Raw genomic sequence first — 25993 nt, 5'->3', positions numbered from 1 at the left:
TGAGAAGGAGATATCTACTGGACGCGGTGACCGCAACTGAAGGGATGCCCACTCAAGTGTGGTCCACAACACGTGGGGTTAGCCAGGGAGGCACCATCCTTCATCAGGCCAATGCGGCCCCCCTAATCCCAAACCCCATAGAAAGGAGAGGGTGGGTTTCATTGTTTGTATTAATAAACAGGAAATGACAGATAGACTAAGAACTTAAATACCATTGGTCAGTTTCCAGTCTTCGTTACTGAGAATGACTCGCTTCCCGAGGATTAAATCTAATCATCTTAATATACCGGCACCCCGTGCAGAGTTATGCAGAGCATCGCGTCAAAAACAAAATGACATCGTGGAATTTGAAGAGCGAAAAATACGAACAGGAAACTCTGCATGACATCACACATAACAGTCTGCAAACATCCAGCTTATATATGAGGTCATGCATATCTGCATGCCATCAGGTCGCATCGTCGAGCACTCAGCACTCAGTCATCGATTACTCAATGATTTGGCAGGTTGTTTAGTCCACCTGGATTTAAACAGCAAACTGCTCCATGTGATCAGTATATAAAGACAATAACCAGCACTTAAAGAAAGGAAGGAAGTTTACTTTACTGAGAGTGATAGGTAAATAGAACAGCCTCCCAGCAGAAGTGGTAGAGGGTAATACAGTGAGGGTATTAAACATGCATGGGATAGACATACGACTCCTGAATCTAAGACGAGACCAACGACTGATTAAGGTTTGAGTCTTTACAGCAGGAGAAACGGGCGACTAGACGGGGGCCGGATGGGGCCGATCTGCCAGCAGATTCTATGTTTCTATGGACTGTATATGCAGGGAAATAAAAGGTTATCCTCCTTGACCTTGAATAACCTTGAATCAGCCTATCAATCTTTTATACCGGGACCTTTATTCAGATAAGGCTGGATCAGGTTACCCGAGTTAAACGGGACAGACGGGCAAAGCGGGCTGCAGCTGGCCGTTCATCTAAAACTTCACAATTAGAGCAAGAGAAACGCGACTAAAAAAAGTTCTGAAAAAAAAACCCAAAAAAACCCCCAAAAACCCCTTACGGCAAGAAAAAAGCGGAACTTAAATAACGTGTTTTACTGCGTCATTAACAGCAACAACACACAGGAGCAGCGCCAGGCGCAGGAGCAGCACCAAGAGCAGCGCAGGAGCAGCGCCACGGCCGCAGGAGCAGAACCACGAGCAGCGCAGGAGCAGCACCACGAGCAGCGCAGGAGCAGCACCACAAGCAGCGCCACGGCCGCAGGAGCAGCGCAGGAGCAGCGCCACTTCTTAGAAGAGTAATTAAAGTACTAAAATCATCTGACAAAGGGAAAAATGAAAGATATATATCTGGTTATTGAAATATTACACACAATGTAGCCTTGGCCTTAAATGAACTCCGCATTCCTCTCCCAGGAAACAGCGCGTCATAAAGGTTTATGATTTTACGGCCCTTAATGAGCAACGATTAAGAAACGAGGTCATTAAAATTCCCTTTTCACAGATGAAGAGTTTGGGGCGGCGGCGGCCAACCTGCGCGCCAACGCAGAGCCGCAACCCCGGGGGCCGATCCCAGAGCGTCTGAAACGCAGAGTAAAACAGAATCGTACCAAACATACCGGGGGGGGGCTAACCCCGTATAATGTACAGCAAACTAAATTAGAGGTCGTGTTCAGTTGAACTATACATTATGCAGGGTTAGGGTACATGCACAACATGTAAGACGCTGAAGGTACATTTAAAGGGACGCTCCTGCCATCATCATATATCTGATAGCTGAGTGGTCTCCCCTTACAGACGGATGGGGGGCTATCGGCAGAATCCCGTCCGTATGCATTTGCCCCTTTCCCCACCCCCGCTATATCCCGCGCATGCGGTTTGCTTACCGGCAGTGAGCGAGCGCCAACGCACCCAAAGTGCTCCTAGTCATCTGAATGGGGAGCCCTTTCCTGCCAATCACTGGCTGCTGCCCACGGACGAGGCACGGAGCTGCAGCTTCTCCCTAAAGTAAATGCGAGTTAACCCTTTACACTCCAATAAACTCCCAGTTCAGTACTGGAAGGAGAACATCTTAAGGAGGCGCATGGGAATTAAGAACCAAATCCGCTCCTAAGGTCAAGGAGTCATCGGCGTCCCAAGGCAACGGGCAAACCGCGACACCCCGTATACCAAACACCCGGACAGCAGCGCTTTAACGCCCGGCGCTACAGATAACGGGATAGACAGAAGAAAATATTCAACTGAAACAAAGAATTCATAGAATTCAGATTAAAAAAAATGTGTCAACATGCCCATATTTGGTATAAATCACGCCATCAATAGAAGACGCCAAGATTCCGCTTTCTTCGAGTTCTATTAAAATTATATTCAGGGTAAAAAAAAAAAATATAAAAATAAATAAACGAAAATATAAAATTTGAAGCAAATATTAATAAATCTTTATAAGTGACAAAAATAAAAAGTAATAAGAAACGAGCATTAACCCTTTCCCCAACGCAAATACTGTTTGATCTATACACAGGCTACGCTAAATACCTTTAAAGCATATTCAGCAGGGCAGGTAAATCCCGCCTGTGATTGTTTATAATGAAACCTCCCGAGTCTTTTTCTTACTCGGCTGTTTTGATTGTATGGGGAGAGGTCAGGTGCTGTAAACATAATGAATGCCTGTCCAACCACAACAACACGACTAGTCACAAAGTCAAGGCCTATATAGTGAACCCCGAAGACTTTCAAAGGAGGAGAAACGCTAGAACAGGAGGCCAGAATCTAACACTAGATGGGATGGAAGGAAGTATTCATTTACTGAGAGGGTGGTAGATAAGTGGAACAGCCTCCCAGCAGAAGCGGTAGAGGGTAATACAGTGAGGGAATTTAACAATACATGTAGGATAGGAATTAAGGATTGAGCCTTCACAGCAGGAAAAAAAGGGGCAGACTACAGGGGCCGAATGGGGTCGATCTGCCTGCAAATGCTCCGATACAGGCAACTGCCCCATCTATCCGTCCCATCAAGGATTTGGCAGTACATGCATCAGGCATTCACAGCCTCGCCAGCTGCTTGTCAACTACAACTCCCATGATCCTCGGCCAGCCACATTAACCAGGGACCATATAGTTCAGGCCGTCCCCTAAAACCTCTGAAAGCGGGATCTACCATTCGCACGCGGGAAAAACAAACAGAAAGTCTAATTTAGCTTTCCTTCTGCGCTGGCTGAGGATCATGGGAGTTGCAGATCAACCATAAGAGGCAGAAGCTGCTCACATCTCTGCGGGTCGGTACACGGGTGGAGCGTCCCCTTAAAATGCCACATACGGTATTTTCTTAATTGTAGCTTTTTAACCATTAAACTTAATAATTTAAAAAAATCTAATTTTCTTCTACATTGTGAAAGTAGGAGTTCAATAGTCATAATAGCCGTTTAGCCCAGTAATTCCTAAAAGACCTTCTCTGCTGGAGAGTTGCCCCATGCGTACACAACCACTTCGAGTAAGCATTTTCTTAAATTGACCCCTAATTACCCCGGGGTAACTCCGGGTCATTGCCTCTACCTCAGGACAACCTCTATGTAGAACAGTTATAATAATAAAAAAAATCTCAAAAACTAAAAAAAATGTAAAAGATTTTTCCAATTAAATTTCCTGCATTAATTTAAACTCCCGGCGCGTCACAGAAACTTCCAAGGGCCGCGGGAAAAAATAAACATATTTTATATATTAAGAATATTTTACAAGCCTTTTGCCTCGGAGGACGGATCACAAACGATGCAGTCAAGAGATGCGAGCGAAATAAAGCCGTCTGTCTCCGGCAGCGGCTCATGTGACCCCCAGCATGGCGATACGTTTACGCCCCGGGCTGCTTTTCCTCCCCTTCCTTATTCAAACAACGTAAAGTTCCCTCCATACGTTGGCACCAAGTCATTTAATACCCAGACGCGCCCCCCGGAAAGCTCAATGCCTATTGGCTGAAATAAGCCCCCCGCCCACCCCAATTCCCGCAGCAAGCTAGCAGCTATTCTTGCGCATTCTATGGCCTTTAATGGGTTAATTTTTATATATTTTTTTAAGCTTCCTTTGTCTTGTAGTAATAATAAAAAAAATACATTCTACACCTGCGGCTACAACTCCCACCACCTTCAGCCAACAGGCAATGCTGCCGGCCTACACAATGTCGCAGTCATGGGTCTTTGGACATTAACCCTTCCTGAGCCACATCCCCCCGGGCACTTCTTGTTTGTGTTCTGGTTGCCGCCGGCGGGTTGTAATGTAAATCGTACCACAAACTTAAGAAGCTTTTTTCGGTTGCTATGGCAACTACCTATCAGCGTCTGCTTTCGTGTTACGTGCAAACCTTAATCAGTCGTTGGTCTCGTCTTAGATTCAGGAGCCGTATGTCTATTCCATGCGTCTTTAATCCCCTCACTGTATTATCCTCTACCACGTCTGCTGGGAGGCTGTTCCACTTCCCCACCACCCACTCAGTAAAGTACAACTTCCTTACTTTACATCTACAAGGACCTCTGGGCGTTCACGTGAGGTCATCACATGTCAGGGATGACCCACTTTATACTTGACATCACGATGTCCCCCCCCCTTTCAGCACCGCTACGTGGACAGCTCCAGCGGGAGAGTTTTAAAAGGCGAACAAATCCCTAAAATCCACGGCTAATTAGGCAAAAACTATTATTGGTAATAATGGATTTCTATAGCGCCGCCATACACTGCAGCGATGTACAATAAATAATAGAATTAAGCAGGGATTCGCATGACATCTATTAAAAAAAAAAAACATAAAATTATAGATGCCCCAAAATAGCATTAAGATTAAGAAGCCCCAATCAAAAAACTTTAGTGGGCAGCAGTGGCCGCTAACCCGGCTAATTCCTCCCCATCACCCCCATCTGCGGCCAAAAACCACACCGGGGCTCCAAAACCAACTCGCATAAAAGGAGTCTTTTGCGAGAATAATTGTTTTGGATTAATCTGTTGACAAAACCCGGCTCTGGTGGAGTCCGGCACACAATGGAGCCTTTACCGGCAGTAATGCCTCCGCTTAGCGGCCCACAATGGACGGCTTTCAAAAGATTAATAAAGTGCGCGGCGGTAAATCCACGCGGGGGCATTTTTCAGATGTTTCTCCGGATAAATATTGGTTTAGAGCCGGCCTCGTAGGGAAGCAAAAGCTCCAAGGCTGCAGAAATTTAAAACAAAAAATGCCCCCCCCCCCGATACTTAACTCAACAAATATATTTGGAATCAAACTATGAGAATTTTATCAAATAAAGAAAAAAAAAAGAAAGAAGCCGGCAGGTCGGCCCCAACAGTCATTGGTCCCATCTTAGATTCAGGAGCCGTAGGTCTATCCCATGCATGTTTAACACCCTCACTGTATTACCCTCTACCACTTCTGCTGGGAGGCTGTTCCACTTACCACCTACCCAGTAAAGTAAAACATTCCTTAAAATTAAATCTGCACCATATACAAATATAAGTATAATACTATGTTTTTGGCGGCTGCCTGTTGGCTGTATTCATGTTTTGGGTTTTAAGTCAGATGGTATCATGAAAGGCCTTCATTACATCAATAGAAGACCAGGACTCCCTCAGCTCTGCCATAAAGCATCAGCTCAGTGTGGTATTTGAGGAGGGAAAGTCACCCAAAATATCACATGACTGACAGCAACGACGGCTCCAGGTAAAGGGGGTTAAATGGTGCAGTTTTATGATGTCAGAGCGGTCCGTCTTCCTCGGACATTTGGAACTCCGTAGGATCAGTTTCAGATTTTTCCCCAACATCATGAGTACCAGGTCTTACCCCAGCAGGGGGGGCAGAACAGACTATAAGAGGACAGGACCGGTGAGAGCGCGGGGGCAGCAAAAATATCATCTCGCCTGTTGACGATAAGAAAGATGCGCAGCTCCCGGGGCCGGTCAGGGAGTTCCATGGGAAAAGAGGTTTTCATGGTCAATTTTTGGCACCCCCCCGACCCCCCCGGTACTCGTCTGCCGCACCGAAGCTGGTACTGAAAGGGGTAAGAGGGCAATAAAACCTGCACGCCCCGACGCATTCTAGCATAACATTCCACGAGGCATTAAACATGGAAGCGCAGCCCAGCAGGAGACGGCTTTTAAACTACGGATTATCCCCAAAGGAGCCGCCGCCGCTCCAAAATAAATAAAATTTAATAAAAAGGTTTTAAAAAACACAGCGGTCGAGTGGCGGCGCCATCTCCAATGGCTGGGCTGGTGAGAGGACCACCAAACCGTGCTCCGGAATCCCCCCAATGTCTCCTCTGCTTGCGTTCCGTTTAGTTACCCGACGCTTAAGACCCAAATATTTTTTTTAACTCTTACTAACCCACGGCTGATTGGGCAACATTGGGTGCATATATTCTGTGGTCTTATCACCATAGCAGTCAATGGAACCATCCAATACGTAACATCCCACTGGTTGCTATGGCGATAAAACCACTTTTGACACTTTGTACTATATCCCTTATGAGAATAAAAAAAATAAAAATAGGGCATTCTAAGTATGGCCTGAAACCTCCAGCACTTGAAGGCCAATCCAAGTATCCACCACCTTTAAAATTCAGGTAGATAGTCAAAGGACGTATTCACTAAACGGCATCCCGACAAAAGGCTAGCAAACCCCCAGCGTGGAGAATTCCCCCCCCCGCAGCTACGCCGTCCAGATTAATGACGATAGAATGTTGGGCAATCCCGACGTATCCAGCGTAAAGGCAACTAGAAACGTTTCATTCATTCACCTGCCCCCCAGCAAATAAATAAAAGCTAAAATAAAAACTGGGTCGGCTCTGACTTCGTGGCTCTGAAGGAGTTAAAAATCAAGTGCTTCGGTCAGAGGGTCTCCAGGAAGAAGGAACAGAAGGTAAAAGGTTTTTTGTTTTTTTTTTAACCCCGGGAATGGTGTGGGGGGGGAGGGTAATCACTATGAGGATACGTATGCTTCGCTGTATGAATTATTCACACTAAACATTTTCTACAATGATGTCATTTCCATTAGAGAGAACATGCGCATCATCAAGCGAAAAAAGAAAAAAAAGAAAAAATAAATCGCGAAGGTCATAAAAAAAAAAATAAAATTGATAAAAATTAAAAAAAAAAATAAGAAAAAAAAAAACACAATATATCCTCATCAGAGGGACGCATCAGTGTTTTCTTTTACAGCTATGAGCTGAGGCTGTATCTTCTGCAGTGATGGGGGATGGGAGAGACTACCGTGACGCAGATTATTAAAAAAAAAATCCACACTGCAGAGGACTCGCGAAATCACCTTCCTGTTCTTCCCGACGCCGATCGGCACGGAAAAAAAATATATTAATAAATAAATAAATAATGCCGCTCTAACCTGAAAAGAACTGGAGGGGCAGAAAAAATACACGCGTGACCAGTAAGAGGAAGAACGCTAAAAATTCTCTAGAATTACAACAACACAAGACAAATGTATCAGCAGAAAGAGGAATTTGCTGACGCAGCGTTTAACGAGCCCCGGCACGAGGGAAGACAAAAGGGAGAAGTACGAAAAAAACAAAAAAAAAACACCTTAAATATCACCTGTCGGCCGACGCGTCAACTCGCCTTCAAATAATAAAAACAGCTTTTAACTGCTGGGCATCTTCTGCGTCAACTCCTGTCACTCTCAGCCCTGGCCTTTGCCAAACAACATTAGAGCCTCGGAGGATGTCGGATGCCTGACCCTGATGGGGGGGGGGGGGTCGCCCATGATGGGGGTCCTGGCCGCTAATTAATAGAACGTTTGACAGCACGATCCTATAATATACGTTAAACTTCTTTCATTAAAAGGTAATTAATGACACTGAACCTTAAACATTTAGCGCTTGATATACCGGTATATATAGAATTATTTTTTTAAGCCACAAAGTAGCGAGTTGGTTGATTCCGTGAGCATCGCTGGATCCGTCCGTCCGCAGAAGGAAGCGTAAAAGCCTCTTAATTGCGTTTGAGTCCTGAAGACTCAGTAAAGCCGAATAATAGAATTACTTTTCAATATCGGCGCTTGCGGTGATTTCTCGAGGTGATGTCATCTGCTTCCCCAACGCCGACGCAAACTGACCTTCCAGCTTCCACCACCGGCGTGAAGAAAATAAAGTATAAAATTAATGATTAAATACAAAAATGTCCTAGATGAAGGGCAAACAGACTGCTTCATTGATCAGTGGCGTGGGGGATCAGTGGCGCGGGGGGGGGGGAATCAGCGGCAGTTTGTTTCCCGCTATAGAAGCATCCTAATCATTTAGCATGAAGCGGCACCTCTGCCGGATTTGCCCCCCCCTCTATATTAGGCAGATGGAGCAGGGTGCCCAGGGGCAGTTCACGTTGCATTGAGAACGGATACCTTCCGGACACAGGCACGTAACGGGTTACGAGGACAGGATCAGCTATAGCGGCTGATCGAGTGAGGAACTAGAGGGCAATTTATAGACGAGAAGGAATTTTCCTCCTTTTTTGAAAAAAAAAATATTTGGAAATCGCTTCAATGGGGGGGGCTTGAAGGACCTGTGTCTTTTTTAATTTTTTTTTTTTTTTAAATCAGCTAAAATTACTATTTTTTTTTTTTTAACATCTATGAAGTATGTAACAACTCCAGCCACCAGATAAATAAATAATAAAATAAGTAAAGACCGTATAAACGCTGCGTTCTGCTGATTTCTGACTCAATCCTGGTTCCCGTTTTCTGACCGCCGGTTATAAAAATCCCGCTTAGCGCATCGGTTCCTTTCTCTTAGCGCAGCACCAAGGCTGCGCTCTCAGCAATTCGCGAGACACCCAGCAGTTATTCGCATCGTACCGCGGACGCTCTCCCCTCCTGCCATCTATCAGATCACACGCCGGACAGTCACGCTAGGAAGCCGCTGACTTTCATTTTGTAAGACACTGGACGGCCCTTAATGCGTCTTTACAACACAGGTTTTAACCAAATTCATTATTTTATTATTAAAATAAAAAAAAAATCGGTTTAGTATTTGTTACTTTTGTTACCCTCCGAGGCCCCGAAAGCTTATGCGACTTTATCAGGAATATTTGTTTATTATTCCGCGAAAAGAGCCGACAAAGCGGGTGAACCGGGAGAACGGGTCGCGCGCCGCCGATGAATGTTGGATTCGGCGAGTCCGGTATAGATCGCCAGCTGTTAGTAAACAGCCTCGACAAACAAAAGCTCAGGACTGTGCGTGCCAAGCGCCGGGGAAAATAAATGAAAGTTAGGCTTCAAGGAGTTAAATATATATATATTTTAATAAAACAAATAAGTGTAAAAAAAATAAAAAAAAATAATAATTAAAAAAATACGAAATAAACCCCAGGAGGATATCAGCCCGCGGAGGCAATCGTATGGGCGATATTTTTTCCTGCTGAAAACGTTATATTAGGGATCATTTCCATACCATAAGAAATTATTATTCAAATTCTATCCCAAATTTCAAAACGTAGGCTAGTACCGGCGCGGTCATCATTTATGCCGCGGACACTTAACTGACATGTGACAAAAAGCAGGCGCTGCTGGGCCCCCGGCCCCCCGCAGCCTACCCTCGCGCCACGCGGCCGGGGCTACCAAACTGTGTATGAAACAAACACAAATTTTAAGGAAAAAATAGCCAAAAAACATTTCTGTTTATAAATGTGATCAAGAGATTAAATACAAAGTATCACAAGGCGCATGTTGTGTGAGCGTGAGTGTGAGTGTGCGAGCGTGAGCATATGTCAAACACGCACTGTGTATCAGTACCAGGGCTCCTTAAACTTCCACCAATCCGATGCCCGCTCCATTGCCCAACATGCCTGCCAAGCACATCGCATCTAGCGGCTCGTAGAAGAAAAATGCCCTCGGAAGTCACATGACTGCTTGCGAAAGACGTCTGCGGTAAAGCGATATATAAAAAAAAAAAAAAAAAAAAAAACACTTTGCAGCGTGCTGGAAGCCAAGCCCCAGACGGCACGGGATTTCCTCCCCTTGGCACACGAGGTGCCCTCAGCGGCCAGCAATGCGCAGACGCCTCATAACACTGAAGGTTTAAGGCTGCAGTCCCACTGGCACAGCGCTGCGGAATATGATGTCACAGGGACGGAGCGGGCGACGTGCAGGGGCCTAGGACGAAAGCGCAGGGCTCCTAGGGCAGTAGTGCGGGGCCGGGACTGGCCATCTGGCACAGTGGCCAAATGTTAGGTGGTCCGCTGACCATCATATCACACTGCTGCAGCATGGGGCTCGATCCGCTCTGTGCAGGGATGAAAACATGGCCTTAAAGTGCCAGGGCTGCCTCTACATGACATGTCTAGGCTCCTGAGGGCCACAGCCCCCCCCAACGCTTTCACTCAGGAACACTGCATGTGTAGTGATGTCATGTGCACTCCCGTGATGTAATCACAGTGATGCCAACCATATTCAAAACTATTATCCCCCCCCCCTAAATGAGCAGAAATTATTGTTTTCCACTTTTTTTCAGCACGCGGGTAAAATATTTGCCCCGGGGCTTTTCTTGGCCGGGTTATTTGGGGTATTCTCTGCGTCCGGCGATGCAAATTTCCACAACACGCATCATATACCCGCTGATGGCATTTACTATCCAACAGGCTGAAGAGGGTAGTAGCTGCAGGTCTACAGCATGAGGTTGGTGGTAGAACCTGCCCCTCGCGCCGTTTCCATGTTACCGGCTCATCCCGAGAAGCCACCGTTCCCCATCTACTCCACGTTTAATGGCCAAGCGGGAGGAGAAACGTCAGAACACGAGGCGGTCGTCTACAACTAGACACTTCGATGGAATGGAAGAAAGTTTTACTTTACTGAGGGGGTGGTAGATAGGTGGAAGGGCCTCCCAGCAGAGGTGGTAGAGGGTAGTTCAGTGAGGGGATTTAAACATGCGTGGGACAGACATACGGCTCCTGAATCTAAGACAAGACTACCATGTGTGTGTAGGATGTCTCTTTTGCCCCGCGGGGTTAATCCCCACTCTTTAGAGTGTCTCGGCGTACCACTCCTCTCTCTAATGTGTTCTCCTCGCCCCCCCCGCCCTGCGCGCCGTTAATCCGCAGACCCCCATCACACTAAAGCAGCCGAGATCTTTTAGGGCCGCATCTATTTTAAATGAGAAGAGCAGACGTAAGACGAGCGAATCCTCCTGCCACGGAACACGCTCCAAGGTCACGCAGAACTTCTAAATATTATACGTGTGTTGGGAGGCATGCGCGGTGCGGACACCCAGCATCCACCGTTTAAAGGGGAAGAGAGGTGAGTGGGGGGGGGTGTTAAGATTCCCTGCATTATAAAAAAGATGCACCAAATTACAGTTTAACCATTTGAGGTATGCATTTGCAGAGAAAGAGGGCATTAAAGGGTTAAAATTAACACTAATCATTTAAGAACGTTGGGGGTTTTATCAAAATGTCAGCATTTTAACTAAAAACACAGGGAGGAAAAAAAAAGTGAGACAGGAGAGAAAACATCGGAAGCGAGAACATACGCGGCTATGAGCTGGAAAAACAAAAACACCGCAGCGCTGGTCTACGGGGAGGAATAAGAAGCCGCTTCATGTTATTCTAAGTTATTGTTGTTCTTAATACGCATGGTGGGGGAGGGGAGGGGCAATAAGGAAATCTACCCTCTATCTGGACTGCAGCTCCCACTAAGCTCAGCCTCATGTCAGCCGGCCAAGCGTACTGAGAGTTGATAACATGCTGTGACATCATCGCTCATCTGGGAAAAAGACACGCGGACACTCGCACACCGCAGTGGGAAAGGAATCACATGTGACATGCGTGACCTAGAACACGGAATGCCAAACAACACTATATATTATTGGGGGGGGGGTATGATGTCAAAGCTCAAGGTCTCCGGTGACAACGTATATTATTTCTACAGGCAGGAGGCCTTAACCCTCAACGGCGCGCACACGCTAACAGCACACACACGGTAACACCACGCACCGACACACTGTAACACCACGCACTGACACACGGTAACACCACGCGCGCGCACACACGGTAACACCACGCACACACGTGTTCGCTGACATGATCTCGGAAATCATCCACTAATCTAGCTTTGGTGGCTTTTCACTAACCTCTAAACCTCTTACCGACGACTCTTACATCACAACGGCTCCATAAATACCCCCGGCTGGGGCAACGGGGGCAAAAACACAGGAAAATACTCATTTCATTTTTTATCTTTTTATTATTATTTAGAGGCAGAATTCAGACCCCGCTGAGGAACAGGTGAACCCAAAAGGAGAGCAGCGCCTGGTGTTCAAGGGGTTAAAGCCTTTCTAGGCCCGAGTCCAAGCCGGTAAAGGGGAGGGTCTGGAGCCGGCGGTCTGCGTGTCCCCGACGGCTCCTTATATAACATAAAGCGAGCCCCGGATACAGCATTATTAATCACTATTCGCTGTTATTTCTATAGCGCCAGCAACTCCCGCAGCGCTTCTCACAGTCCCTACATTCAAAGGCTCTGACAGAACTAGAACTGGCCGACTACGACCTCCCGATACATTAGGCTAGGGCTCACCTCGTGAGCTTACACTCTAGAGGGGATGGGGTGTAGAAATACACGAGGTACCCAGAAAGAGGGCCCGCAGAAGTGTATTAGGGGCAGATAAAAATATCGGGGGGGGGGGCAGGATCAGGAGAGACATCCCCAGAAGAGAAATTAGAAAAAGAGACAGCAAGAATGGGAGGGCAAAGTGCAAGAGAGCAGGGAGGGGAGCGAGAGGTAACCCCGCCACGTCCGAGACATCGTACACGATCAACCATCATACCCCGGGACCCCCGCTTCATACCCCGGGACCCCCGCTTCATACCCCGGGACCCCCGCTTCATACCCCGGGACCCCCGCTTCCAGCATATTAATGCTCAACTTCCGGGTCTGGGGACTCGATGAAAATTCTATAAAGTATTCTATGTATCCACAGACGGCTCCTGTCCAATGCTAAGGGGATTATTTACTAAACAGTGTGCCGGGGAAAAACATTCTCGCCGAGTTTACTATGCATTGTACGGGGCCAGCTTAACACCCCGTTTGCCAAATGATACACTACCATAACATGGCGTTATAATGCCCAGTGTTACCAGCTGCACACACCTGCCAACGGAACCAACAACCTGCCGGCAGATCGGCCCCATTCGGCCCTTCTAGTCACCCACTTAAAGACTCAAACCTTAATCAGTCGTCGGTCTCGTCTTAGACTCAGGAGCCATATGTCTATCCCATGCATGTTTAATATCCTCAATGTATTACCCTCTACCACTTCTGCTGGGAGGCTGTTCCATTTATCTACCACCCTCACAGTAAAAGTAAAACTTACATTATAACGTTTCAACATTACTTAAAGCCGTTAATAATAAATTAAAAAAAGGGAGACTCCTATCACTCCTATCACGGTCAAACTCCAGGCCGTACTTTCTCAAAATTCTCCAACTCCCATCATTCATTAACATAAATCAATCAGAATATATAATTACAGAAATAACTATACATTAGCGCATGATTAACCCTTACTATACCACAGCGCCGAGGAGGTGTACTGGTACACACGGCACAGATCCCCATCCTTGAAAGGGTTAATTCCATGACAGACATCAACAGAAATGAGATTCCCCAAGACGTCGGGTATCCTAAGAGAGCGCTCGTGCCCCGATCTTTCCAAAACAAAGTGCCGTCCTCGGGGGCCCAACAAGGTCGTCATAGATTGTAAGCGGGGACCCCTTTACCCAACGTACCGGGGGGTCTCACTCTGTCAGATCTAGATCTGTCAGACCCATTAAACGTAGGGACTGTAAGAAGCACTGCGGGAATTGTTTTCGCTATAGAAAACAAAGAATTTGTATGTGAAAACCAGCATATGGAACACACACACTCGCACGCACACTCGCACACTCGCACTCGCACACACACTAGCACTCACATACACACGCAGGTTCTTTTTGACTCTCTAAAAGGGAGAGAAGGGGTTAACAGCATCACTCAAGTCCCTGATGTATAGGGATATTCCCACAATGCTTTGCAGTAAGGGTCCAGCACCTGATCAGCGCAGAGATGCTGAGATGCTATTCGCAGGACGGACCCCGCAGGGAGGTCACGAGACCCCCATATAACATCTGACCCCCCCAAAAGAATAAAACAAAAGCAAGTTTTAATACATTTTATGATAAATTCTAGAATCCCGATGGTTTCGGTCCTCTGAGGGGCAGAATTATATACCGGGGACATTAGAGTGCAAGCCCTGTGGGTCAGACTGCTCTGCAATGATGGGACACTCTTATTGCAATGATGTAAATACCCCAAGGGGTTAATGAAATGCCCGCTCTCCCCATTATTAATGCCCTTGTTGCCCAACATCCCGGGGAGGCGCAGGTGCCTTAGAAATAAGGGAGCCCGGTATATGGGGCAGTGGGCACGGCCTGGGGTATCAGGCCCGGATCAGAGAGTGAAGAGGGGCAGTTCGCACCCTTCTGCCGATACACCTACCCCCCCTGCCCCAGCCTCCTACCTGGGGGGTCTCCTGCCTGGGAATGGTGGTCTCAGTGGGTGCTGCTGGGCTGGGGAGGCGGATGGTCCCAGCCCTGGTGCTGTTGCTGTGACTCGGGGTGTCCTGGCAGCTCGTTATATAGCGGGTGTCCGGCCGGTGCTCGGCGCTGTGCGCTCTGCCCCCTCCCCTGTGACAAGTGTCTTCTGTGGAGCTCGGGGAAGGAGGAGGAGCCTCGTGGATCGCTCCGCCCCCATACTCACCGAGCCGCTTCCGCTGACGCAGTTAATTAATATGCAGCAGCTGACTGGAGAGGGCGGGGTCGGAGGTGAGCTTCGTGTTGGAAGGTGGGCCGGTGAGGCGAGGGCGGAATTCCCGAGGGACCCAGGAGAGCGCCTCCAGCTGGCCCCGGGTGCGCAGTGTGGCACCTCTCTGCACCGGCGAATGCATTTCCCATGAGCTCTGTGAGCTGTGCTGCCCGTTCTGTATAATGTGAAGGCCCCGGGGTGCAGACTGCTGTTAAGCGTTTAATGCCTCAGGACAACCAAGCTTTAGGGTAATGGTTTTAACTTCCCCCTGAGTGGCCCGGACAGGTACACGTTTGGGGTTCCTCGGAGATTTGGATGGAATGGAAGGAGGTTTTAGTATACTGAGAGGGTGGTAGCTACGTGGAACAGCCTCCCAGCAGAGGTGGTAGAGGGTAATACAATGAGGGTATTAAACATGCATGGGATAGACATACGGCTCCTGAATCTAAGATGAGACCAACGACTGATTAAGGTTTGCGTCTTTACAGTAGGAGAAATGGGAGACCGACCTAGCGAGGGGAGAAAATGTACGATGAAGGTCGCGAGGATTATCCGGGGGGTTGGGGGCTGGGGTCTTACGGCACTCGGTCATCCTGCCACCTCTCTCAGCTGAACCGTTATTCATAATCTGTCATCGTAGACCGCGGTGATGTCATAGTGTCAGACGCAAAGTGCAGCTGAAACGCATCGGGCCGTACCAAGTGCTGATGAAGGACGGGACCGGAGCCCTGCTTTAGACAGACCAAAGATGACCTCTGAGTGCTGCGCTCTAATGGAACCGTCTCCATATCAAAATAAACATATTTTACCGCAAATCACTCCACCGCCTCCAAATAATAAATCACTAATTATGCCCCCCAATACGCCCTACGCTGCCAACGGGTGGGACCCCGCCGGACCCCAACGCTGGCGACATAACCCAAACCAGGGCCGATCAACCAAAAACAAGGATCCACGATGAGTATTGATAAGCCCGGGTGACAGGTAGCCCGTTACTGATCGTCATGGAAACCTTGACTTGTCATTATTTAAAGAGACACTAAATGGAGTCACCTGCATTCAAGCAGGGATATCAACCGTAACCTACTGGGAGCAAAAACACCAACTGGAGGTCTTATATATGATCACAGCGAGGGGAAAATAGTCCTGAGAGTTCCCAGGTGCCCCCGCTTGTGGTGGCCGTCCGATCAGCGCTCCCGGCTCCTGTGCCGTCTCCTGTCTTTGTTTACTTTTACGGCGGCCTCTCTCTCTCTCTTTTTATTCCTCGAAATCCCCAAAGTGGATGATACGGCGTGATTACCGCGACCGATCGGCGGCCCAGCGCCGTAACGCCTCCGGAACAAAGAGGCCGCATTCATCACAAGAGGCGCGATGAGACCGCCGCTGGAGACCGCCGAGTTTGTAAACAGATTTCAGTCACAAGTTCAGACACGAGCCAACATTACGCTTATTTGGGGGGGGGTTATTATTATTATTCTAGATTCCGTTCTGGAACCCGGCACAGGGACAGGGAAAGTGCCCGTGGCAAGAACGCCGGGGGCCGTGAAGTTCCACAGAACATCGTTAAATTGCCCACCGCGGACCCCCGGTAAATGTCCAGCGTGAGCAACGTTGGTGGCTGACCCGGCAACCTGTTAGTTACGCTCCAGACTCCTTTCCCTCTGCAGGATCTCACGGACGCTCCGTTGTTAAACATTTCGATTTTAATACTTTTTTTTCTTTATTTAACAATTTTCACCATTTTATATTTGGTGGCCGTTTGTGGATCTTCTGTAAATTCTGCCTCTCGTCTTCTTTAAATCCTAGCCCGGAAAGCAGCTATAAAGGGTTAAAAATTAAAACCAAGGGTCTGGGAATGGAGCTTCAGTAAGCGGGTCAGACGCAGCCCTGTCCATTCGCTCTCTGCTCTTACGCCTTCGCACCGTTTAGGTGACGCGGCCCGTTCTCCTTGCAGACAGAGGTTGATATCCCCTGTCATATAATAACAGACTTATCTCTCGGCTGTGAAGATGTTTGCTTGTTCACAGCTTTCTTTCCTTCCTAACTTGGCTCGTCTCGCTTATTATTTTTTTTTTCTTGTATCCAAGATCCCCCAGAAGGAAACACTCAAGAAATTTCCTTTCACTTCGCTCGAGATACAAAGTAAACGGCGGCCATGCTTCCTGCGTGTTCCGGAGTGTTCTCCGCGTGGAACGCTGCCCGCACCTGACTTAATGGCTTCCTGTTATGTGTCTCACAAGAAAGAAAACCTGCCTGTCCGTTCAAACCAAACACCCGGTTGTCTCGGCTCGAGACAGATGACAATATCCAGCTCCGTACATACTGGGGTGAAAAAAACGTTGTCAACCAATAAAAAGAAAGATTGGCAAAGTAACATTAAGGTGTCGCTCCGTGGACTGTGTTTATTATTGATTTATATTTTATTTGACTCCTCCCCCTGGCTCTCCACTGAAAGCGGCGAGCATACCTAAGTATGCTTCCCACACGTGTGCTGTAGGACTTATATCCAAGTCTTCGGGATTTAAAAGAGTTATTACAGATATTAGCAGAAGATGTCCTACGCCACAGGGGCCAATGTTAAACTGAATCAAGCCACGAGGGGCCACAGATTGCCATTGTCAGCCATAAGTTCTAGGTGTAGGACAACCACCGGAAATACGGAACCCTCTGAGCTTGAGTAGACTCGGGTCCCACCGAAAGTAGACCCTGTTCATGTGGGGGCTCTATCTTTGCGCTATGCCGTGCCAGTGGGCCACACGCGTGTCTCAATGATACGTTTCATTAAAGCGTTATAACAAAGTAACAACAAACTCTTGTAACAATGTATCGGTAGCTTGTAGCCAACGCAGCTCTAGACCGGTTCGGTGGGATCGTAGGGTTTTGGCCAGCGCTCGGCTGCTCTGACAGACGCCTGACCGGCCTCTGACTGATCCCGCTAATATGTTTATAAAGTTCAAGATACATTTAATGGTTTTTTTTTTCTCTCTATTTCAACGCGCTCGGCTTGCCAACAAAAACATGCGTCGGCAGCGGCCCGCCGGCCGTTCTCATTGTCTCCGGGAGCGCAGGAAAGCAGGTAGGGAAGTGCTTTGTCTTGTGTCTGGTTTATCGCAACGAGGAGATTCTGCCGCAGAACCCGCAAAGGAAGAAAATTCTGCACCGAATGTTAAAAAGAGGGGAAGCGGGACTACAATACGTCCCTGGGAATACGCTGACACTCGGAGTACGGTGTAACCGGAGGGTCACAAAGGTGCCGGCGGTGAATGAAATGCATTGTATAAGAAATCTCGGGATCCGGCAGCTGAGAAAGCAAACAGGGCAAGGAGCGGACTGAAGGCCGGCCGGACTACGATTCCCATCATGTTTATCCAGCGAGGCTCGAGTGCCTGCGCTGTATCCGCTCTACAATCCCGTTTGTTCTAGAATTGGCTCTGGAGCTGAGGGGATGATGGGACCTTTAGTGTCTCTGGATTTATATCCTGGCCTTAGAGAGTCTTACTTTAGGTCAGGCCTAGATCAGCGCTACTTTCCGGGTAGGCCGGGCATTCCAGTTGGAATCGTTCTAAGTGACGTTTTTGGTTTCCAGAAGGGACCAGGAGTGGCCCTGAAATTATTTTGAGGGACCCCATGCCTGGGAAGGTAGGCTACCTGGGGCCCCTTCTCTTCTAGGGGAGTGGTTTTGTGAAGGGGTGGGTCTAACTCCATATATAACATTAAAAGTGGGTGGAGACTGGGTGTGGCCAAACACCATTGTTCTACGGACCTTTCTGTCTCTAGAAAGAAAAAAAAGTGACTCGGAGACCCAGGGAAGCAGAACTTCACCGGCAGACTCCGGGTCAAACCCACCGAGTTCACAGGTTTAGGGGCCCCCATTTAAGGAGAATTAATGATAAAATGGATAATTAGATATAAACAAAGGAACATGTTACTTCTTATTAGAATTTTATACTACATTATGGTGATAAAAATTTAAAATGAAACTACGCCTGACCTCCCCCATTCTACGTCCTCTAAGGGGGCTCTTAGCCCAATTGGGCCCCTAAGCAGCGGCTTGATCGGTTTCTATGAATAATCACTTTTGTGGAGTGTAGACAATGATGGCGTTCTCGGCACGGCTGGCCCTTCACTGCCTATGGGTTTCTCATACAAAGTCCTGATTTCCTGCGTGGGTTTACATTAAGGGGCCGGTCGGGGGCCCTAATTACATTAACAATAGAAAAATGGACAATTTCATCCTCTTGGCAACAGAAAAACGGAAATTTCAGCTATTCATTTTCTTAACTCTTTCAAAAACAAGTCGTCTGCTCGGCGGCCCCTCGGAGTTTGTTCACTCGACGCATTTTCTTCGGATTTGAGGGGGTAGGACCACCGTTAGATGTATAAGGGGTCCTACCAGGGTCCTACCAGGTGGGTTTGGGGGGGGAAGAACCCCAAAACTAGACAACCTTCATCAAGTGAGTCAAGCATCCCGTTTTATGTAGAAACCGGCGCAAAAGTAAGTAAATTCATGGGGGGGGCATTTAATGAGGGGCAGAAGAGAAAGGAATCAGGATATTATCCCAACCGCGCTCATCCACAGAATTGCTTCGTTGGGGTAGAAGGTTTCCATCAGCTGGCTGGAGGATGATGTCCGCACCTGGAGCTCTTAGGGTTTGGCCCAGGGGCAGAATCCCCCCCCGTCTCCGGGTCCGTATGTCTGATGATTCTCAGGGCTCACACGGGATACATGTTCCCCGCTGCGTGTTGTCCTGCCGTGTGGCGCAGGAGGTGGCCGTGTGAGCTTGCAATCAAGACTTGTAGCCCTAACGGCAAAATTCAGAAATTATAACGACAAACTCCAATTCCCATCACTCTCAGCCAGCTCCCGATACAGGCTGTGCCGTTTTTCCATCCTTTTGTTTCGTAACATTATTTGTTTTCCTTGTTATTTTCTTATCGCAGGATGACGGATACCTTATCAGGACGGTGATCGCGGCACCGAGACAGGAAGGAGACGCTGTGTGCCGACAAACACATCCCCTGCTGTGATAACAAACTGCCCCGCGCATGCTCACAACAAGAGGGCAACAGCAAAGAGGGGCTCGGGGTTTAGCAGATTGGGTTTAACGTTGATAAATGCAAGGTTTCGACTGCGCCGACCAACGTACTCGCCCGCTTTAATCCTTATCAGGAACTAATGATGCAGCGGAGCACGGCCTCAATGCCCCGCATTTCTTTATTTCAATATGGCCGACGTTCTTTACATTTAATAAATGTTTGGGAATCCAGGTGGCGATTATTCCCCATTTAGCACCATTTTCATGCTTGTCAGCGCTGTAGAGGGGTAGCTGGATTTGGGCCGGGTTTCTCCTGCTGTAAAGACTCAAACCTTAATCAGCCGTTGGTCTCGTCTTAGATTCAGGAGCCGTATGCCTATCCCATGCGTGTTTAATACCCCCACTGTATTACCCTCTAACGCTTCTGCTGGGAAGCTGTTCCACTTATCCACCACCCTCTCAGTTAAGTAATTCCTCCATACATAAACATAAGTTCTGAATACCTTTAATAATAATCATATTGCACTCTGTGGTTTATTCACACCTTGTAATATTTTTATATCCATATTCAGCAAGGACCCCAAACTAATTAAACGAAGAGAGTTTTGGGGCAGATCCTGGGGTGAGGAATTGGCTGCCATCAAAGTGATCACCGCTTTTACACCATTGGCAGCCCAACAAGCTGCCATTAGCAGAATCAGAACTGCCCCAGTGGACATGGTCACATAGTGTCATGTGACCCCAATTCTGGCAGTGCCCCTCCTGAGATTGGGTTCTGAATCAGCGCATGATGGTAGTGGTGTTATTGGGGAGGGATAAACTCCCTTTAGCTGCAGACCTGGAGCCGCCGTTGCTGTCAGTCATGTGATATTTTGGGTGACTTTCCCGGCTCAAACACCACACTGAGCTGATGCTTTATGGCGATGCTAATGAAGTCCGTTCCTCCATAGACTTTCATTAGTAAGAGAGTCCGACTGGGTGATTAAGACTGAGCCATTCTGTTGTCCCCCACAGGCAGTATGATAAGGAGTCGGGGTGTTTAGTAGATCGGGGATCAGATAACAGAGCGAGAATCATACAAACGGCTGATACGCAGCTGCCTGAAAAACTACAACTGGGGTAAAAAAGGAAATGAGCGATATTTCTCAAAATATGAATCTATGCATCCTGAATACTGTCGGTGCCAGCGTGCAGGGGGTAAGTGCTGTCGGTGCCAGCGTGCAGGGGGTAAGTGCTGTCGGTGCCAGCGGGCAGGGGGTAAGTGCTGTCGGTGCCAGCGTGCAGGGGGTAAGTGCTGTCGGTGCCAGCGGGCAGGGGGTAAGTGCTGTTGGTGCCAGCGTGCAAGGGGGGTAAGTGCTGTCGGTGCCAGCGTGCAGGGGGGGTAAGTGCTGTTGGTGCCAGCGTGCAAGGGGGGTAAGTGCTGTCGGTGCCAGCGTGCAGGGGGGGTAAGTGCTGTTGGTGCCAGCGTGCAAGGGGGGTAAGTGCTGTCGGTGCCAGCATGCAAGGGGGGTAAGTGCTGTCGGTGCCAGCGTGCAGGGGGTAAGTGCTGTCGGTGGCAGCGTGCAGGGGGGTATTTGCTGTCGGTGGCAGCGTGCAGGGGGGTAAGTGCTGTCGGCGCCAGCGTGCGGGGGGGGTAAGTGCTGTCGGTGCCAGCGTGCAGGGGGTAAGTGCTGTCGGTGGCAGCGTGCAGGGGGGTATGTGCTGTCGGTGGCAGCGTGCAGGAGACCTTGGGAATTGAATCCCCACAAGACCAAATAAAGTTGTGGAATAGGATACTTCACAACTGTCCTGTTTCATGTTTGACAGTCACGCTTTTAAGTCTCTTTCCCATTGTGATCAGACCCCTCGATAGGAGAGACGTAAGAAATACCCCTGTACATCGTAAGGCTGCGGACGCCTACCTTTTTGAGGTGATTTCTTACATTTTCTTTATTATATTGTATTTTTTTCCATCACAGGGAGCTCCGTGTTGATGTCAGACACGATGTATAGAATTCCTTGTAACGCGGCATCAAACGCACCCAAATCTCAGGTCGTTCTATCCCCGGGCGATAAAGAGCTCGCCGGCCCCGTGCACCTGCATTCAGTGAGTCACCGCCATTTTCTCTTTTAGCGCGTTCGGGGAGATAAAAGCGAGTTCTGTGCCTCGGGCTACACGGGATCTGCGACGGAGACGATTCAATGTCATGCAGCGTGTTAAAGGGACCGCTTTCTGCGCACGCAAACCCCAGGAACAACCGCGGGAGATAGAAAAACTGACCGCCAAGCCTCCGAAACGTGGGGCAGAGCTCAGTGGGACAGAGTGGCAAAAATTGGGACTGTCCCGTGCAGAACGAGACAGTTGGGAGGTATGTGTACCAACAGGGCCACCATAAAAAAAAAAAAAACTCCGCCGCCCCATGCCCTTCTCATCTGGGCCCCCAAAGCTCACAAGGGCCCAAGCATGGGTAGTAGGCCGCTAGGAGCCCATGACAGATCAGGTAGGCCAGGGGCAACAAGCCATTGGCTATCGCGCATGCGCAGGCAGATAATAGAGTACTGAGCCAGTGATAACTTTTACAGTCACTGCTTCTCGGTGAGATGTTGTTTGAAAATTCGTTTTATTTTTTTTGTTACGATGCAAATCGTTTCTCCAATCCTCAGATTACGGCGTTTACTCCAGAACAGCCGCTCCGACCATCATGCAAATAACGCCATCGAAATATTACAGGATTACGCAAAACACGAATTTGCATCAAAACTTGCAGTCAGGCCCAACGTGAAAATAACCGAGCGGCGGGCGGGGGACGCGGACTCGGGGGATTCATTCATTAATGGATTTTTATAGCGCCGTCATATACCACACTTTAATAGCCCATCGGGAAGATTCTACGTAGCGACTCTCAGCCAAATGGCCCTAATACCGGCCCTCAGGGAAGCCACAAAATGCGACGTCTCGCCACACTAGGTGGGCTTCACATATGGGGCATCCATGCCGGCTGGTGCCGTCCTGTTAATTCTGATGAGCTGTAAGCAACATCTACACGGGTAGCGAGTATCTGTAAATACTGCAGCTCCTGCCCTTTAAATGTTTAAAGGGACGCTCCAGCCATCACATGCAGTCAACGAGCGGGTAGCTGCGTGGATCCTTCACATGTTAACGGCGTCCCGCTTGCACACGCATGGAGGGATTCAGCAGAAGCCCCCACATTCGGCATTTTCCCCGTTTCCATACCCCCCACCCAGCTAAATGCCATGCAGAACACATGGGGGTTCTTTTTTTCTTTTTTTTTTTTTTAACTAGCCTTATATTGGAGCAGAAACTATTTTTCTCCCTCTTTAGGACTCCAAATTCTATAATTTGACAATTGTTTACAATTTTCACAAGTCTTTTATTTTTTACTTGAGAAAGTAACGAAATAACGACTTCTATCGCATACCTGCTCCGTTATATGATTTATGGGAATAATTCTCGGCTTGAACCTCTGCTCTCTGCGAAGGGCGAGGAAATATTTGGTCTCTCCCTGGGAAATACGATAATTCGGGGGCTAATAACGCCAGAAAGGCTATTTTTACAAGAAGTTTAAAGGCCATTTTTGGAACGCTGCGTCTACCTGCGCAACCGGCGCCATCTAGTGTCCATGTTTACAAGTGCAATTTTATGAAAGCATGCAATTAAAACAATCTTGATAAATCTAAAGAAGGCCATGTTAGTGCGAGGACTGGAACACGGAGAACAATGAACATTAGCGTCTAGATTGTAAGCTTCTGCGCCAGGCCCCCGTATCGGTGTTTTCAGATCCTTTGAATGCAGGGACTCTAAGAAGCGCTGTGGATAATTTTGGTGTTTTAGGAATAAAAGAAGAAAAATTGTATTTTAGGCTAATTTAACAAGTAGCCTGACTCGAGACACGTTAATTATTATCCATACAGGCAGTGACATCATATCAATAATACTTAAACTGATCAGAATTTTAGGGAGAAGCCAAATTCTTATAATCCTAAAAAACAAGAAAAAATTAACCTAAAACAAGAAAAAAAAAACAAATACGAGGTAAACATCACTTTAAATCTGGTATGCACATTTTATTTATAAGTTTAGGAAAAGGAAGAAAAAAAATATATTTATACAAAATTGAATAAAAGACACAAAATTGGACACCGTAGAGAAATATTTATTTGCCTGTAAAAATATTTGGACTAAATTCTGTGCAAAAAAACAAGGCATTTTCACATAATTTGTATGCAGTGTTTATGTTTGACACATGTGCAAAATTAGAATTTAGTATTAAAGGTGCTGTTCCACTTAAACATGTATTTCTCTCTCTAGGATTTCTTTCCTCTAAATATGTGAATTGCATAAAAAAATAAGATTTTTCACTTTCTATGGCAACAATCCAACAGTGCCTGCTTTTGTGTCACATGCCAATTATTAAAAAAATTCAAAAATAAATAAAAAGGGGGACATTTTTACTTCTGGCAAAGGGTTGGCACCAAACAGGAGTAGGACTGATGTTTCTAATGCTTAGTTACAGAAGCAGAGTAGGTGGAACAGCAGCTTTAAATTCTTTACAAGTCCCTCATACAAGACAAATATTTATAAAAAATATTGTATTGTTTACAAATATAATATTTTTAATTTTCAAAACAAAAAACATTTATAAATCGATAAAAAATATAGCAGCATTTAATATTTCCTAAAAGCAGCCGTCTGCCACTTCAGGATTCGTTTCCAGAGCGGAATAATCATCTTATCCCGGTCTCTATACGCAAATTTACATTTAAAGTACAGAAAGTCTAGCATTTTCTTATACATTTATATATATAAAATAATATGCTGCGATTGGTAAATGTACAGAAATGCTCATGTAATAATTACAATATATCACAAAATAATCTCCTACTTTGTACTTTAAATTGGATCCGTCATAAAAATATACAGCAATACGTTTTATGGACACTTTTTGGTTCAGCAGTGTTAAAAAATTAATTGTATTTGATAAATCCTACATTTTTTCAGTTTTGTATATTTACAGGTTATGCAACGCAAATTTAATAAAAACCTACATTTTTTTTATACTTAAGTGGGGGCTGCTGTCCTAAAACTTTGCTCTGATAACTCCTCCCAATTATCTAACCCCACCCCTTTGGTGCAAGCGGATTGGTTTAACATCATATGCTCTCAAGGTGATGCAGTCCTTTACTACTTATGGTAGCCGCTTGGATTATATAATAATTATGATGTCACGCAGGTGGCAGCTGCACTTTGGATTCAGAAGTTTTAAAAGTTTTGTCTAAAATAAAAATAATATATATATAAAAAAAAAACGCATAGACTCTCCATCACGATTGAGATAATTCATGAATAATTCATGTTCTTCAATAATTTAGTCCACAATATTCGCTATGAGACGTAATACATAGATCATCGATTACGAGTCCAGGACCAGTTATAGAATTTAAAAACAAAAAGAGTGTAAAATTCAACGGAAACGTATAATAAATATAGTAATGATTTTGGGTGCGACCCAGGGGCCCTGCTATACGAGGAAGGGGGGGTTACAGGCAGTTTTTCATATTTTGTATAACGGACATTAGGAAGACGGAATTATTTAGGTAGAATTAAATCAGCTCTTTCTTGATTTTTATAGGAAAGTTTTTTTATATATATTATATATATTATATATATATATATTTCACACCAGGAGTGCCTCAGGGACCCAAGCACCAGGGTATTCTATGCCACTCACCCTGAGATGAAAGCATATAAGTAAACATATGGAGGGAAAAAAAGGCAGGAATAATCCCCGGGTTGCCATGGCGATTACTCCTCTTTTACCGATTTCTCAATGACCCCATGGAATGAAGCTCACGCAAAAGGAATGTCCTGAAAATCTCTTCTTCTGAAAGACTTTACAGTAAATTAGGACACAAATATTCTCCAGGTACGTCCTGAGTATTAAAGAGGGTAAATGACGCGGTTTTATGGGGGTGGAAAAGGCTGCGGGTGATTTGGAGTCAATGTCTGTGATTTTCCAAAATAAAACGCCCAAATCAATCTTCCGCTGCAAGGTCGCAGCACCGAAATCCTCATCAGGAACTCCCAAGGAATCTGGATATCAGTTAATCTGACAAAAAACCTGTCTTTGGAGGAAAACCCCT

The 25993-nt window shown here is 46.8% G+C and overlaps 1 protein-coding gene across 1 annotated transcript in view; it reads right to left on the bottom strand.

Annotated features, from left to right (window-relative positions):
- Window positions 1-14731, bottom strand: part of SLC45A4 (solute carrier family 45 member 4) — a 41426-nt gene extending 26695 nt beyond the window's left edge. The window contains exon 1 of the mRNA XM_053466162.1: window positions 14533-14731. The gene's annotated coding sequence lies outside the window, so the exon portion shown is untranslated. The remainder of the gene's footprint in view (window positions 1-14532) is intronic.
- Between the last annotated feature and the right edge of the window lie 11262 nt (window positions 14732-25993).

This window comes from Spea bombifrons, chromosome 5 (genome assembly GCF_027358695.1).
Source record: "Spea bombifrons isolate aSpeBom1 chromosome 5, aSpeBom1.2.pri, whole genome shotgun sequence".
In the NCBI taxonomy this organism is placed as follows: Eukaryota; Metazoa; Chordata; class Amphibia; order Anura; family Pelobatidae; genus Spea; species Spea bombifrons.
The sequence above is the reverse complement of the archived record's forward strand: the minus strand, read 5'-3'. Positions and strand labels throughout refer to the sequence as shown.